Source organism: Oratosquilla oratoria, chromosome 3 (genome assembly GCF_046742065.1).
Source record: "Oratosquilla oratoria isolate Oo_2021 chromosome 3, ASM4674206v1, whole genome shotgun sequence".
Taxonomy (NCBI): Eukaryota; Metazoa; Arthropoda; class Malacostraca; order Stomatopoda; family Squillidae; genus Oratosquilla; species Oratosquilla oratoria.
Genome location: NC_134779.1, coordinates 52,631,408 through 52,643,907, shown reverse-complemented (window position 1 = coordinate 52,643,907; position 12,500 = coordinate 52,631,408). Strand labels below are relative to the sequence as shown.

At 41.9% G+C, this 12,500-nt stretch overlaps 1 protein-coding gene across 3 annotated transcripts in view; it reads right to left on the bottom strand.

Annotated features, from left to right (window-relative positions):
* LOC143022595 (cGMP-specific 3',5'-cyclic phosphodiesterase-like) overlaps nucleotides 1–3,908 on the bottom strand; it is a 347,172-nt gene extending 343,264 nt beyond the window's left edge. For all 3 annotated transcript variants that reach the window (XR_012966102.1, XM_076180898.1, XM_076180894.1), the window contains exon 1: nucleotides 3,791–3,908. The gene's annotated coding sequence lies outside the window, so the exon portion shown is untranslated. The remainder of the gene's footprint in view (nucleotides 1–3,790) is intronic.
* Nucleotides 3,909–12,500: the final 8,592 nt, after the last annotated feature.

Here is a 12,500-nt window from a genome sequence, read left to right as displayed (position 1 = left end):
AAATTAGCGAGGCCTCCCTTCCCCCCCAAAAAAAAATATATATATCTATCCTCTCCTCAAAAAGAAAAGGAAATGATAATAAATGAGATCAGTAAATAAAACAGATAGATAAATACAATAAAATAGAAATAATATATAAACCCCATTACCATAGGGGCTGTTGATCGAAACGACCCGAGTTCCACTAGGAGAGCTCACTCAGCAGAAAGACCAACCTCCCTGCTCCCCTTCCCCCTCCCCCTCCTCCCTCCAAGGGTCTAGTGCAACTCTATAGAGTCTAGACCAACTTCTATTGACGGAACCGCTCCCCCCCCCTCTGCCCCCGAGTAGTTCCTTTAGGTGCTAGCCGACCTTTGACTCTGATTGTACGACCTGCGTCGGAGGTAACCTAGGCAACGGTATGAGAAACACCTTGAGGCTAAGGATGATGTGGTGGAGGGAGGGGAGGGGGCAAAGTCCGGGAGGAAGAGGGGGGGGCAAGAGTGTGAGGCTATGCACCAAAGTGAGGAGCCAGGGGAAAAAGGGGGAGGGGCCAAGGGGGAGGACCCCAAGAACAGGAGGAGGGGCTAAGGGAGAAAGAGAGTGGTCTCGAAAAAAGGGGAGGAGCCAATGAAAAAAAGGAGGGGACACGGGGAAAAGGGTGTAGCTAAGGACAAAAAGGGGAGGAGCCAATGTTGAAAGGGCGTGGCTTAGGATAAAAGTTGGAGGAGGAGGCAAGGTTGAAAAAGCGTGTCTAAAGACAAAAGAGAAAGGGTCAGTAGTGAAAGAACGTGGCTAAGGTCATAATGGGAGGAGCCAAGGAAATAGAGAAGGGGCAAAAGAGTAATGCTTGGAACGAAAATATTTTTGTCCTGAAGATCACAGGGAATGACTGAGCAAGAAAGGTGTGACACAAAGGATAGAAAGGGAGGAGCTAGGTCATAATGGGAGGAGCCAAGGAAATAGAGGAGAGGCAAGGGGCAAAAGAGTAATGCTTGGAACGAAAATATTTTTGTCCTGAAGATCACAGGGAATGACTAAGCAAGAAAGGTGTGACACAAAGAATAGAAAGGGAGGAGCTAGGTGAAACAAAGGCGGAGATAAGGACAAAAAAGGGGAGGGCAAATGGGGAATGGGGTGGTGCTAAGGACAAAAAAAGAGGGGGAGGGGCCAATGAAGAATGAGGTGGGGCTAAGGATGGAATGGGAGGGGCCAATGAAGAATGGGGTGGGGCTAAGGGTAGAAAGGGTGGACCTAAAAAGAAGGTGAGGTCAAGGAGAAAAGGTAAGTGCTGAGGGAGAATAGGATAGGGCTAATGATAGAAAGGGAGGGGCCCAGTGTAAAGAGGGTTGGGCTAAATATAGAAAGGGAGGGGCTAAAAAGCAGAGAGTGGGGTTAAAGAGAAAAGGTAGGTGCTGAGGGAGAATAGGATAGGGCTAATGATAGAAAGGGAGGGGCCCAGTGTAAAGAGGGTGGGGCTAAATATAGAAAGGGAGGGGCTAAAAAGAAGAGAGTGGGGTTAAAGAGAAATGGTAGGTGCTGAGAGAGAATAGGATAGGGCTAATGATAGAAAGGGAGGGGCCAAGTGTAAAGAAGGTGGGGCTAAAGATAGAAAGGGAGGGGCTAAAAAGAATTGGGTGGGGTTAAGGAGAAAAGGTAGGTGCTGAGGGAGAATAGGATAGGGCTAATGATGGAAAGGGAGGGGGCAAGTGTAAAGAGGGTGGGGCTAAAGATAGAGAGGGAGGGGCTTAAAAGAATTGGGTGGGGTTAAGGAGAAAAGGTAGGTGCTGAGGGAGAATAGGGTAGGGCTGATGATAGAAAGGGAGGGGCCAAGTGTAAAGAGGGTGGGACTAAAGATAGAAAGGGAGAGGGCAACTGTAAAGAGGGTGAGGCTAAAGATAGAAAGGGAGGGGCTAAAGATAGAAAGGGAGGGGCTAAAGAGAAGAGGGTAGGGCTGATGATAGAAGGGGAAGAGTCATGTGTAAAGGGGGAGGATCTGGGAATAGAAAAGGGAAGGGTCAAACAAAAAAAGGCTGGAGTTACGGACAAAAGGGGGGTTCGTGACAAGGAGAAAAGAATGGTGCTAAACACACACAAAAAAGGGAGGCACTAAGGACCAAATAGTGGGCGGGGCTAAGGACAAAGGCAAAAACCAAAGGAATACATGCAAAAAGGACGAACCAAAGACCAAAAATAAGGCAAAAATAAAGGGGCTAAGGACAAAATGGTAGGAAAAAGAAAAGAAAAGCGGAACTAAGGACAAATGAGCGTCCCAAGGGTTAAGATCACGACTGAGATGAGAAGGGAGAATGTGACGTAATACACCGTTCTTAAAGAAAAAAATATATATATAATAAAAAAAAATAGTCAAAAGACAGATGGTAAAGTAGTTTCCAAACCTGAGCTGTTGAAAAACCAATATCAGAGAGTGCTTGGAAATTCTCTTCTCAGTCTAGAGAGTGCTACACTACCTACACCCGACTACAAAGAGGACACTAAGATCGGACAAAGAAAGCTTTGTCTGGGTTAATATTACACGACCCAGGGTTAATCCTCCCACTAATTGCGGGTGGGTGGGAGATCTGAACCCAGCTGATTAAAATCATCTGACGGCAAAGAGAGATCAATAAGGCTCGTGGTTGGTTGCTTACCCTATCGGGCGGGGGGGAGGGGGGTTTCCCCTCCCCCCATCCCCGGTTTGTTGATAGTGGTAGGCTTTATATACTTCGTGATGGCCTGCGTCAAAAGATGTGGACCTTCTCGCACTTATTGACATTGGTCTGGTTACGGACTGGCGATTTCATTCAGCCGAGGGAAATCCCCCGCCCTTGCTACTATCGCCAGGCGATTTTATTCAACCCTGCGCCCATTGTCTCCTTTGGCACCCCTCCCCTCTCCCTCCCCCTCCCCTCCTTCCCCCTCCACTCCTTCCCCCTCCCTCCTTCTCCCTTCCCTCCTTCCCCCTCCCCTCCTCCCCCCTCACCTCCTTCCCCCTCCACTCCTTCCCCCTCCCCTCCTTCCCCCTCCCCTCCCTCCCCCTCACCTCCTTCCCCTCACCTCCTTCCCCTCCTCTCCTTCCCCCCTCCTCCCAACTCTGCCGTCAGGCGATTTGTTTCATCTCTGTGGGACCCCCCAGCCAGTCCACCTCGGTATTGAAGGGGGTTAACCCTCATTTGAACATTGTGTTCGATTTTATATATATATTATTATGTCTGGCGTTCAGGTGATTGTATTTTCTGTCCTTTAGTGACACTATCACACTGGAGACATGGATTTTTTTTTTTTTTTTTTTGGTCTCCCATCAAAAGATTTTTGCGTGACTCTGGTCCGAAGAGGTGTAACTAATGTCCCTAAAATAGTGACCGCATAATACCCGCACATCCCCAGGTCTGATTCATCACTTTTTTTTTTTTTTTTTTTTTTTTTTAATCTAGTTTTCCCCCTACATGACGTCACGCAGGGGCAAGGGGCAGGGGCAGAGGGGATGGCCTTCCCTACACTACGGCAACGTTCCCTAGACTGAATAGAATCACCGACGTTAGCCAAAATAAAATCAGAGTCAAGGAACACATGGAAAGGTTCCTATGCTGAATAAAATCACTTGGCGGTGGACAGAATAAAGTCTATAATGTAACGAGGAGGGGGGGAACTCTCTCCCTCTCCCCTTCCACTTCTTTCCCCCCCTCCTCCCACCCCCACATTTAACTAAGTTCACTTGCCGACAGGTCAGGCTCAGGTCAGGTCACGCGAAAAGGTGACTGGGACAAGGAAAACTCGTTTGAGCATCCACGAACTCAAGATCACTTCTTACCTTTTTCGATGTCGTTCCGGACGTCAAGAACCTCCGAAGGCCTCGAAAGGTCAGCGAGGGAGGAAGGCTGAGCGCGAGAGGCGAAAGAATCTTTTGAAACGCTCTCGAGGTCCTGACTACGTTGGCACTGAATCCGAAAGCGAGGGAGTTCCTATCCCTCCGGTCAACGTTTCCATCTCGAACTGAGGTCGGTCTTTGCCACTCGAGGATCAACGTCCCACCTCTCTCCTCCTCCTCCTCCTCCTACTCCTCCTCCTACTCCTCCTCCTCCTCCTCGTCCTCTTACTGAAGAACAGTTCACGAAATCGTCCCTACGTGGCACTGTTTTCCATGTCAGGAGTCTTCGCGTGTTTTGGCTCCTGAGGGTCGATCTCGGAGGTTCTTCGTCGATGTGCTGAGATCTTCTAAGTCCAGGAGTTCTGTCGAAGTCGGGGGTGAGTCTCCCTAGGCCTGACGAGAGCCACTTTTGGGGGTTTGTTTTTGGCCCGGTGCCTTGGGTGTGGGGGGGGCGTGTTTCCCTAAAACTATCCTGGCCTTCTACCTCTTTCTCTCTCTCTCTCTCTCTTTCTCTCTCTCTCTCTCTCTTTTCTGAAAAGAGAAATTTAGGGGACCTTTTTTTTTCTTTCTTTTTTATACTCACAACGTGTTTCTTGGCGTCGTATGATTTGGCTGTCAGTTATCCTACCACTAGCACCCCTCAACAACTACCACAACTGACAATCTCATTGAATCTCCACGTGGATGGCAGAAAAAAGAAAGATGGTGGAGAAGGTGGAGGGTGTGGAGCGGGTGGAGAGAGAGAGAGCTCCAGCCATGGAGAGGGAGCGAGTTGAGGGGTACGGGGGGTGGGTGGGGAGGGGGGGGAACTGATGAATCGTTGAGTCGGCCAGTCGGCGAGTTAGCGACGTCTCAGACGATCTCGCCTCTTCCACTAGTGATCCGCTACTGATGCTGCTCGTTCTCGTCCACTCACTCCTCCTCCTCCTCCTCCTCCTCCTCCTCCTCCTCCCCCTCCTCCTCCTCCAACTCCTCGCCTCTTGTACGATGACTCCTTCCCCCCCTCAACTCCTTCCCCTCTCCCCTCCCTCAATCCCACTCTATCTACCAACTCTCCATCGCCTTGCATTCCCCGTCCCCCCTTTAGTTCCCTCCCCTCATTTCCATCTCCTCCTCCCCTCCCTCCTCTCTCTCCTCTCCTTCATCTCTCTCCTCCTCCTCCTCCTCCTCCTCTCTCTCTTCCAATCCCCAGCTGCTATCGACCCATGGAGCGCGTCGCCTCACTCGTGCTGCTGCTGCGGTGTGTGTGTGTGTGTGTGTGCGTGTGTGTGTGCGTGTGTGTGTGTGTGTGTGTGTGCGTGCGTGCGTGTGTGGAGGGGGGGAGTATGGTGCGCTATGGTGTGGACTGTCATGCAGTATGGTGCGGGGGTGGTGTCATGGGGCATGGTGCGGTATGGTGTATGTTAATATCATGGGATATGGTGTTGTTTGGTGTGGTGGTATGGTGCCGTATGGTGTAGATTGATATCATGGAGTATGGTGTCGGCTGAAATCATGCAGTATGGTATGGTGTGGTGGTGTAAGATGTGAGCTGATGTCATGTGGTGTGATATGGTGGGGTATGGTGTGGGCTGATGTGACGCAGTATGGTATGGTGTGGGGAAGTGTCTTGGAGTATTGTGTGGTATGGTGTAGTGCTCTGGAAATGGGGTGGGTAGATGTCATGCAGTATGGTGTGGTATGGTGCCATATGGTATGAAGTTGGCTGATGGCATGCATTATTGTGTGGTATAGTGCTTTAGGCTGATGTCATGCAATATGGTATTATATGGTGTTCGCTTACATGGTATGGTGTCTCATACCTTGGTATATTTTGTGATAATGTGATTGAATGGAATAGTATAGTGTGGTATGGTGAGATTAGGTATTGTGACAGAGAGTATGATGTCATATAGTGGAGTATGGTGTGACAATAGTTCTGGGTTAGTAATATGGAATGTTGTGGTATTGTGTGAGATAGTGTGGTATGGTGTGCATCAGCAAAGTATGATATGATGTACTGTATAGTGCTATGTCATATATTAACATTAATGGTATGGTGATGCATACGGACGATGGTGCAAGAAATGGTAGGATATCAGTATTGTGCTAATGTATGGCTATATCTGGTATAGTGGTATGGTGCGGGCTGACAACCTTGCGCGTCAGGATATGGTGACGCGGTGGCAGCTACAATGGATTTTTTTTTTTTTTTTTTTTTTCTTTTTTTTTTTTTAGGGAGAAAGAGGAGGAGGAGGAGGAGGAGGAAGAGGAGAAGGACGTATAGCGAGACACAAAGAAGAAGAGAAGAGTCCATTGATCTCAAACAGTTGTCTCACGGAACATAATTTAGCTCACTGAACGTTAAGACTTCGCTCTATAAACGTTAAGACTTCGCTCTCTAAACGTTAAGACTTTGCTCTCTAAACGTTAAGAATTTGCTCTCTAAACGTTAAGACTTCGTTCTCTAAACGTTAAGACTTCGTTCTCTAAACGTTAAGACTTCGCTCTCTAAACGTTAAGACTTCGCTCTCTAAACGTTAAGATTTCGCTCTCTTAACGTTAAGACTTCGCTCTCTAAACGTTAAGACTTCGCTCTCTAAACGTTAAGAATTTGCTTTCTAAACGTTAAGACTTGGAGCTGTGAACGTTCATTCCTCACGCTGTGAACGTTCATTCCTCCGATTGTGAACGTTTAATCCACGCGTTGCGAACGTTCATTCCTAACGTTGAGAACGTTCATTCCTAACGTTGAGAACGTTCATTCTTCCTGCTCTGAACGTTCAATCTTCGCGCTGAAAACGTTCATTCTCGCGCTGAGAACGTTCATTCCTCGCGCTGAGATCGTTCATTCCTCGCGCTGAAAACGTTCATTCTTCCTGCTGTAAACGTTCAATCCTTGCGCTGAGAACGTTCATTCTCGCGCTGAGAACGTTCAATCCTCGCCCTAAGAACGTTCAATCCTCGCGCTGAGAACGTTCATTCCTCGCGCTGAGAACGTTAATTCCTCGCGCTGAGAACGTCCATTCTTCCTGCTGTGAAAGTTCAATCCTCGCGCTGAGAACGTTCATTCTCGTGCTGTGAACATTCGTTCCTCCGACTGTGAACGTTTAATCCACGCGTTGTGAACGTTCATTCCTCGCGCTGAGAACGTTCATTCTTCCTGCTGTGAACGTTCAATCCTCACGCTGAGAGCGTTCATTCTCGCGCTGAGAACGTTTATTCCTTCCGCTGTGAACGAAGATTAAAAAATCAGATAAAAGTAATAATGATTGTAATATTAATAATAATAATAATAATAATAATAATAATGATAATAACAATAATAATAATATTGATAATAATAACAACAATAATTATAATAATGGTAATTATAATAAACAGGGTCATTGGTAGAGTTTGCTCTCATTATCTCTTGTTATTAACACTCCTATCCCTCTCCCCTCTCCCTCTTACCTTTCTCCCTCTCTCCCCTCTTCCCTCTATCCCTCCCCCTCCTCCTCTCCCCTCCTCCTTCTCCTTTTCTTCCCCCTCTCCCCTCCCCCCTTTCCTTTCCTCTACCCCCTCCCTCCTCTCCTCTCTGTCCTTTGCTCCCCCTCTCCCACCGCCTCTTCCCCTCTCCCCTCCTCCTTCTTCCTCTCTTCCCCTCTCCCCTCCTCCTTCTCCCTCTCTTCCCCCTCTCCCCTCCTCCTTCTCCCTCACTTCCCCCTCCCCCTTCCTCCTTCCCCCTCACTTCCCCCTCTCCTTTCCTCCTCCTCCCTCACTTCCCCCTCTCCCCTCCTCCCTTTCCCTCTCCCATCCTCTCTCCCCTCCTCTCTCTCCCTCTCTTCTCCCTCTCTTCCTCCTCTCCCCTCCTCCTTCTCCCTCACTTTCCCCTCTCCCCTCCTCCTTCTCCCTCACTTCCCCCTCTCCCCTCCTCCCTTTCCCTCTCCCATCCTCTCTCCCCTCCTCCCTCTCCCTCTCTTCTCCCTCTCTTCCCCCTCTCCCCTCCTCCTTTTTCCTCACTTCCCCCTCTCCCCTCCTCCTTCTCCCTCACTTCCCCCTCTCCCCTCCTCCCTTTCCCTCTCCCATCCTCTCTCCCCTCCTCCCTCTCCCTCTCTTCTCCCTCTCTTCCCCCTCTCCCCTCCTCCTTCTCCCTCACTTCCCCCCTCTCCCCTCCTCCCTTTCCCTCTCCCATCCTCTCTCCCCTCCTCCCTCTCCCTCTCTTCTCCCTCTCTTCCCCCTCTCCCCTCCTCCTTCTCCCTCACTTCCCCCTCTCCCCTCCTCCCTTTCCCTCTCCCATCCTCTCTCCCTCAGAGGATTAGAAGAAAGAAAAAGAAAATATGTGAACAGTATCCTTCCTGGCGATGACATGGGATCCTTCCGAGGCCTCTGGAGGATTTTGCCAAGTGGTACTCGAGCCTCGGTCTTTTGAGCCTCTCCAAGGACGAGCCCTGCCCTTCACCTGGTCCTCCAACACCCACAGAGAGGAATAAAATCGCCTGACGGCACCCAGGACATATTCTGTAAGGATTGTCAATTTTGTTTTTATTTGTTTGTTTGTTTATTTATTTGATTGTTTGTTTTAGATGTCCGAAGTGGTTTAAAGTTAACCCCGATTAACTTTTAGTTATTCTATACTTTGTTTAATTTGTTAGTTTATTCGTTGTGTCAGGATTGGAGAAATGAACACTTTTAGGTAAAAAAAAGTGTATATATGGAAGAATGAATGAATTTCAAAATAAGGACTGAACGGTTGAAGGCGTGATGGTCACCTGATATATGACGTCATAAAATGTGTGACGTCAAATGATACGTGCGACGTCACAAGGTCTGATTGTGACGTCATGTGATATGATGCTGTGTGACGTCACATGGTATAATGTGTGACATAAAGTGTGATGTGTGACGTCGCGTGATATGTTGTGTGACGTCACAAGCTATAATGTGTGACCTCAAGGTGTGACGTCACTATGTATTTGTGAAATCATAAAGTATGATTATGACGTCACGTGGTATGATCCTGTGTGACGTCACAATATGTGATGTGAGAGATCTATTAGTACATAGGTATTTAAAAAAACAGACGAAAAATAAAGTACAAGTGATGTTTGGCAACTCCTTTCACAATCATCTATTTCTTAGGATTATTTTAACAAAATAAAATAAAATAGAATTATTCGTAACTACATATTGACATGAAAAATAAACAGCTCACCCAAATTTCTATTTAATTCCCGTGTTTCTCTGTAAAAAAGGAAATGAAAATATCGCGACTTTTTGGCAATCCGTCAGTAAAGTGTAAACAAGGATGCAGTAATTGCCTGATATGTCACGTTGAAAAACGTATCATTTAGGCAACAAACGTCACTGTCAAAATGTATATTTGCTGTGAAACGTACCAATGACAAGCCACTTTTTTCTTAAGATTTTGAAATACACTTATTAATAATAATGGTAATAATAAAAATGATAATAATAATAATAATGATAATAATAATAATAATAATGATAATAAAAATATTGATAGTAATAATGATAATAATAGTAATAATAATAATGATAATGATAATAAGAATATTGATAATAGTAATAATGATAATAATAGTAATGATAATAATGATAATGATAATAATAGTAATAATAATAATAATAATAGTAACTGATAATAACAACAATAATAATGAAAATAATAGTAATGTTAACAATAATGATAATAATAACAATAATAATGATGATAATAGTAATAACGATCAAAATTTTAGTAATAATGATAATAATAATAACAATGATGATGATAATAACAATAATAATTATAGTAATAATGATCAAAACAGTAATAATAATAATAATAATAATAATAATAATAATAATAATAATAATAATAGTAATAATGATAATAATAATAATGGTAATAATAGTAATAGTAATAACAATAGTAAAAATGATAAAAAATAGTAATAATAATAATGATAATAACAATAATAATGATAATAAAAATAATAATAATAATGATAATGATAATAATAACAATAATAATAATGACAATAGTAGTAATGAAAATAATAGTAATAATAATGATGATACTAATAATGATAATACTAATAACAATAACAATAGTAATATTAACAGTAGTAATAATGATAATAGTAATAATGATAACAATAATAATAATAATGATAATAGTAATAATAATAATAGTAAAAATAATAATGATAGTAATAATAACAATAATAATAATAGCAATAATAGTAATAATAATAATAACAACAATACTGATAATGATAACAATAATAATGATAATAATTGTAATAATGATAATACTAATAATAATCATAATGATAATAATGATAATGATAATAGTAATAATGATAATATTAGTAATAATAATAATAATAATAATAATAATAATAATAATGATAATAGTAATAATGATATTAGTAATAATAATGATAATAGTAATGATAATAATAATAGCAAAAATAATAATAATAATAATAATAATGATAATAATAATAACAATTATAATAGTAATGATAATGATAATAATAATAATGATAATAGTAATAATGATAATAATATTAGTAATAATAATAATGATAATAGTAATAATGAAAATAATATTAGTAATAATAATAATAATGATAATAATAATGGTGATAATAGTAATAATGATATTAATGATAATGATAATAGTAATAATGATAATAGCAAAGATAATAATAATAGTAATAACAATAATAATGGTAACAATAATAATGAGAATGATAATAATAATGATAATAACAGTAATAGTAATAATAAATAATACTGATAATGATAATAATAATAATAATAATGGTTATAACTACCACCATTATTATTGTTATTAGTATTAACTAGACCACCCGTGACCCGTTGGGTCAAATAAAATTTTTAATGATACGTTATAAGAAGTGAAATCCAAAAGATTGTGACGTCATGTCGTTGCTTGGAACACTACGTATCATATTATTCATACGGTTCGTAATATTTTAATAAACTCATTATGCCTCATTTTAAATATTAATGGTCAGAAAATATGTAATCGGAAAACTGGAAATTCAAAATTTGGCAAATTGGAAAATAAGCAGTTGTGACGTCACGAGCTCAGCGCTGGGGTTCCTTGGGACCCACAGAGTGGGTGTCGTGACGTCATGTCTCTTCTGATTGGCTAGTCCTAAGTCGTGACGTCATATCTCTTCTGATCTCTTCTGATTGGCTGGTCCTCAGTCGTGACGTCATATCTCTTCTTCTGATTGGCTGATCCTCAGTCGTCATATCTCTTCTTCTTCAGTAGAAGATAACAAAGAAAATTATCAGAATTTTATAAGTATATAGATGTTATTGTTATTATCATTATTATTATCATTATTACTTTGCTATCATTATTGTTTTTATTACTTCGTAATATCATCACTATCATTATCATTATTATTGTTATTATTATTATTATCATTATTATTATTATTATTATTATCATTATTACTATTATTGTTATTATTATTATTATTATTTCTATTATTATTATTATTATTATTATTATTATTATCATTATTATTATAATTGTTATAATTATTATCATTATTGTCATTATCATTATTGTTATTATTATCATTATCATTATTGTTATTATTATTGTTGTCATTATTACTTTTTAAGCGGTTTTATGCAGCCAATTCTAAAGATAAATAAACAGAACTTTGATGTCATACCTGGCTACGCATTGATGACGTCACGTTGTCTGAATATACAGTACGTCATCAAAATTACCCAAACAAAAACTCCAAAATCCTTCAACTCCGCGAAAATAAGAACAAATACATTTTTATCCAGTATTTAAAGTATGATAATGAGGTATAATTTGTTTCTATATAACAAATTATAAATTTTTGCAAAAACAATGTTCAGTGTAGCAATCATCGCTGAACACACTCTTCTCATTCCACCACACAGGGTCAACACCCCCGCCCCCTGGTTGTAATTCTCCATCATTGTCTTGGATCACGTGTTGGACTCGTGATCGACAGCTACTATCCTTCCGGATGAGAGCTCAGAGCTCATGTATGACCGAACTATGGATAATGCTGTGACCTCACACAGACACACAGACACACACACACACACACACACACACACACACACACACACACACACACACACACACACACACACACACACACAACCCAGCTCCCAGACCACGAGAGGTAGAGTAACGCAGCGATACTGAAATTATTTCAGCCCTGGGTAGGATTCGAACTCAGACCGCTGGATTAGAGTTGCGAGTGTGTGTGTGTGTGTGTGTGTGTGTGTGTGTGTGTGTGTGTGTGTGTGTGTGTGTGTGTGTGTGTGTGTGTGTGTGTGTGTGTGTGTGCGTCTGTGTGTGTGTGTGCGTCTGTGTGTGTGTGTGTGTGTGTGTGTGTGTGTGTGTGTGTGTGTGTGTGTGCTCAAACGTTATATAATTTCATTCCATACAGAGCTTCAATATTCTTTAGCTTTGTATCAATTTATTTTACATCTTAGATTAGCTAAATATTTTATTTTATGGGAGACTAACAGAGAAAATATACAAAAGAGATTTTTAAGAATGCTCTAACCGGTCGTTTTCGGGTCTCCTCCCCACGTAACACTTGGTAGGTGACATGTGACACGTAACACGTGGGAACGTTTTCTCACG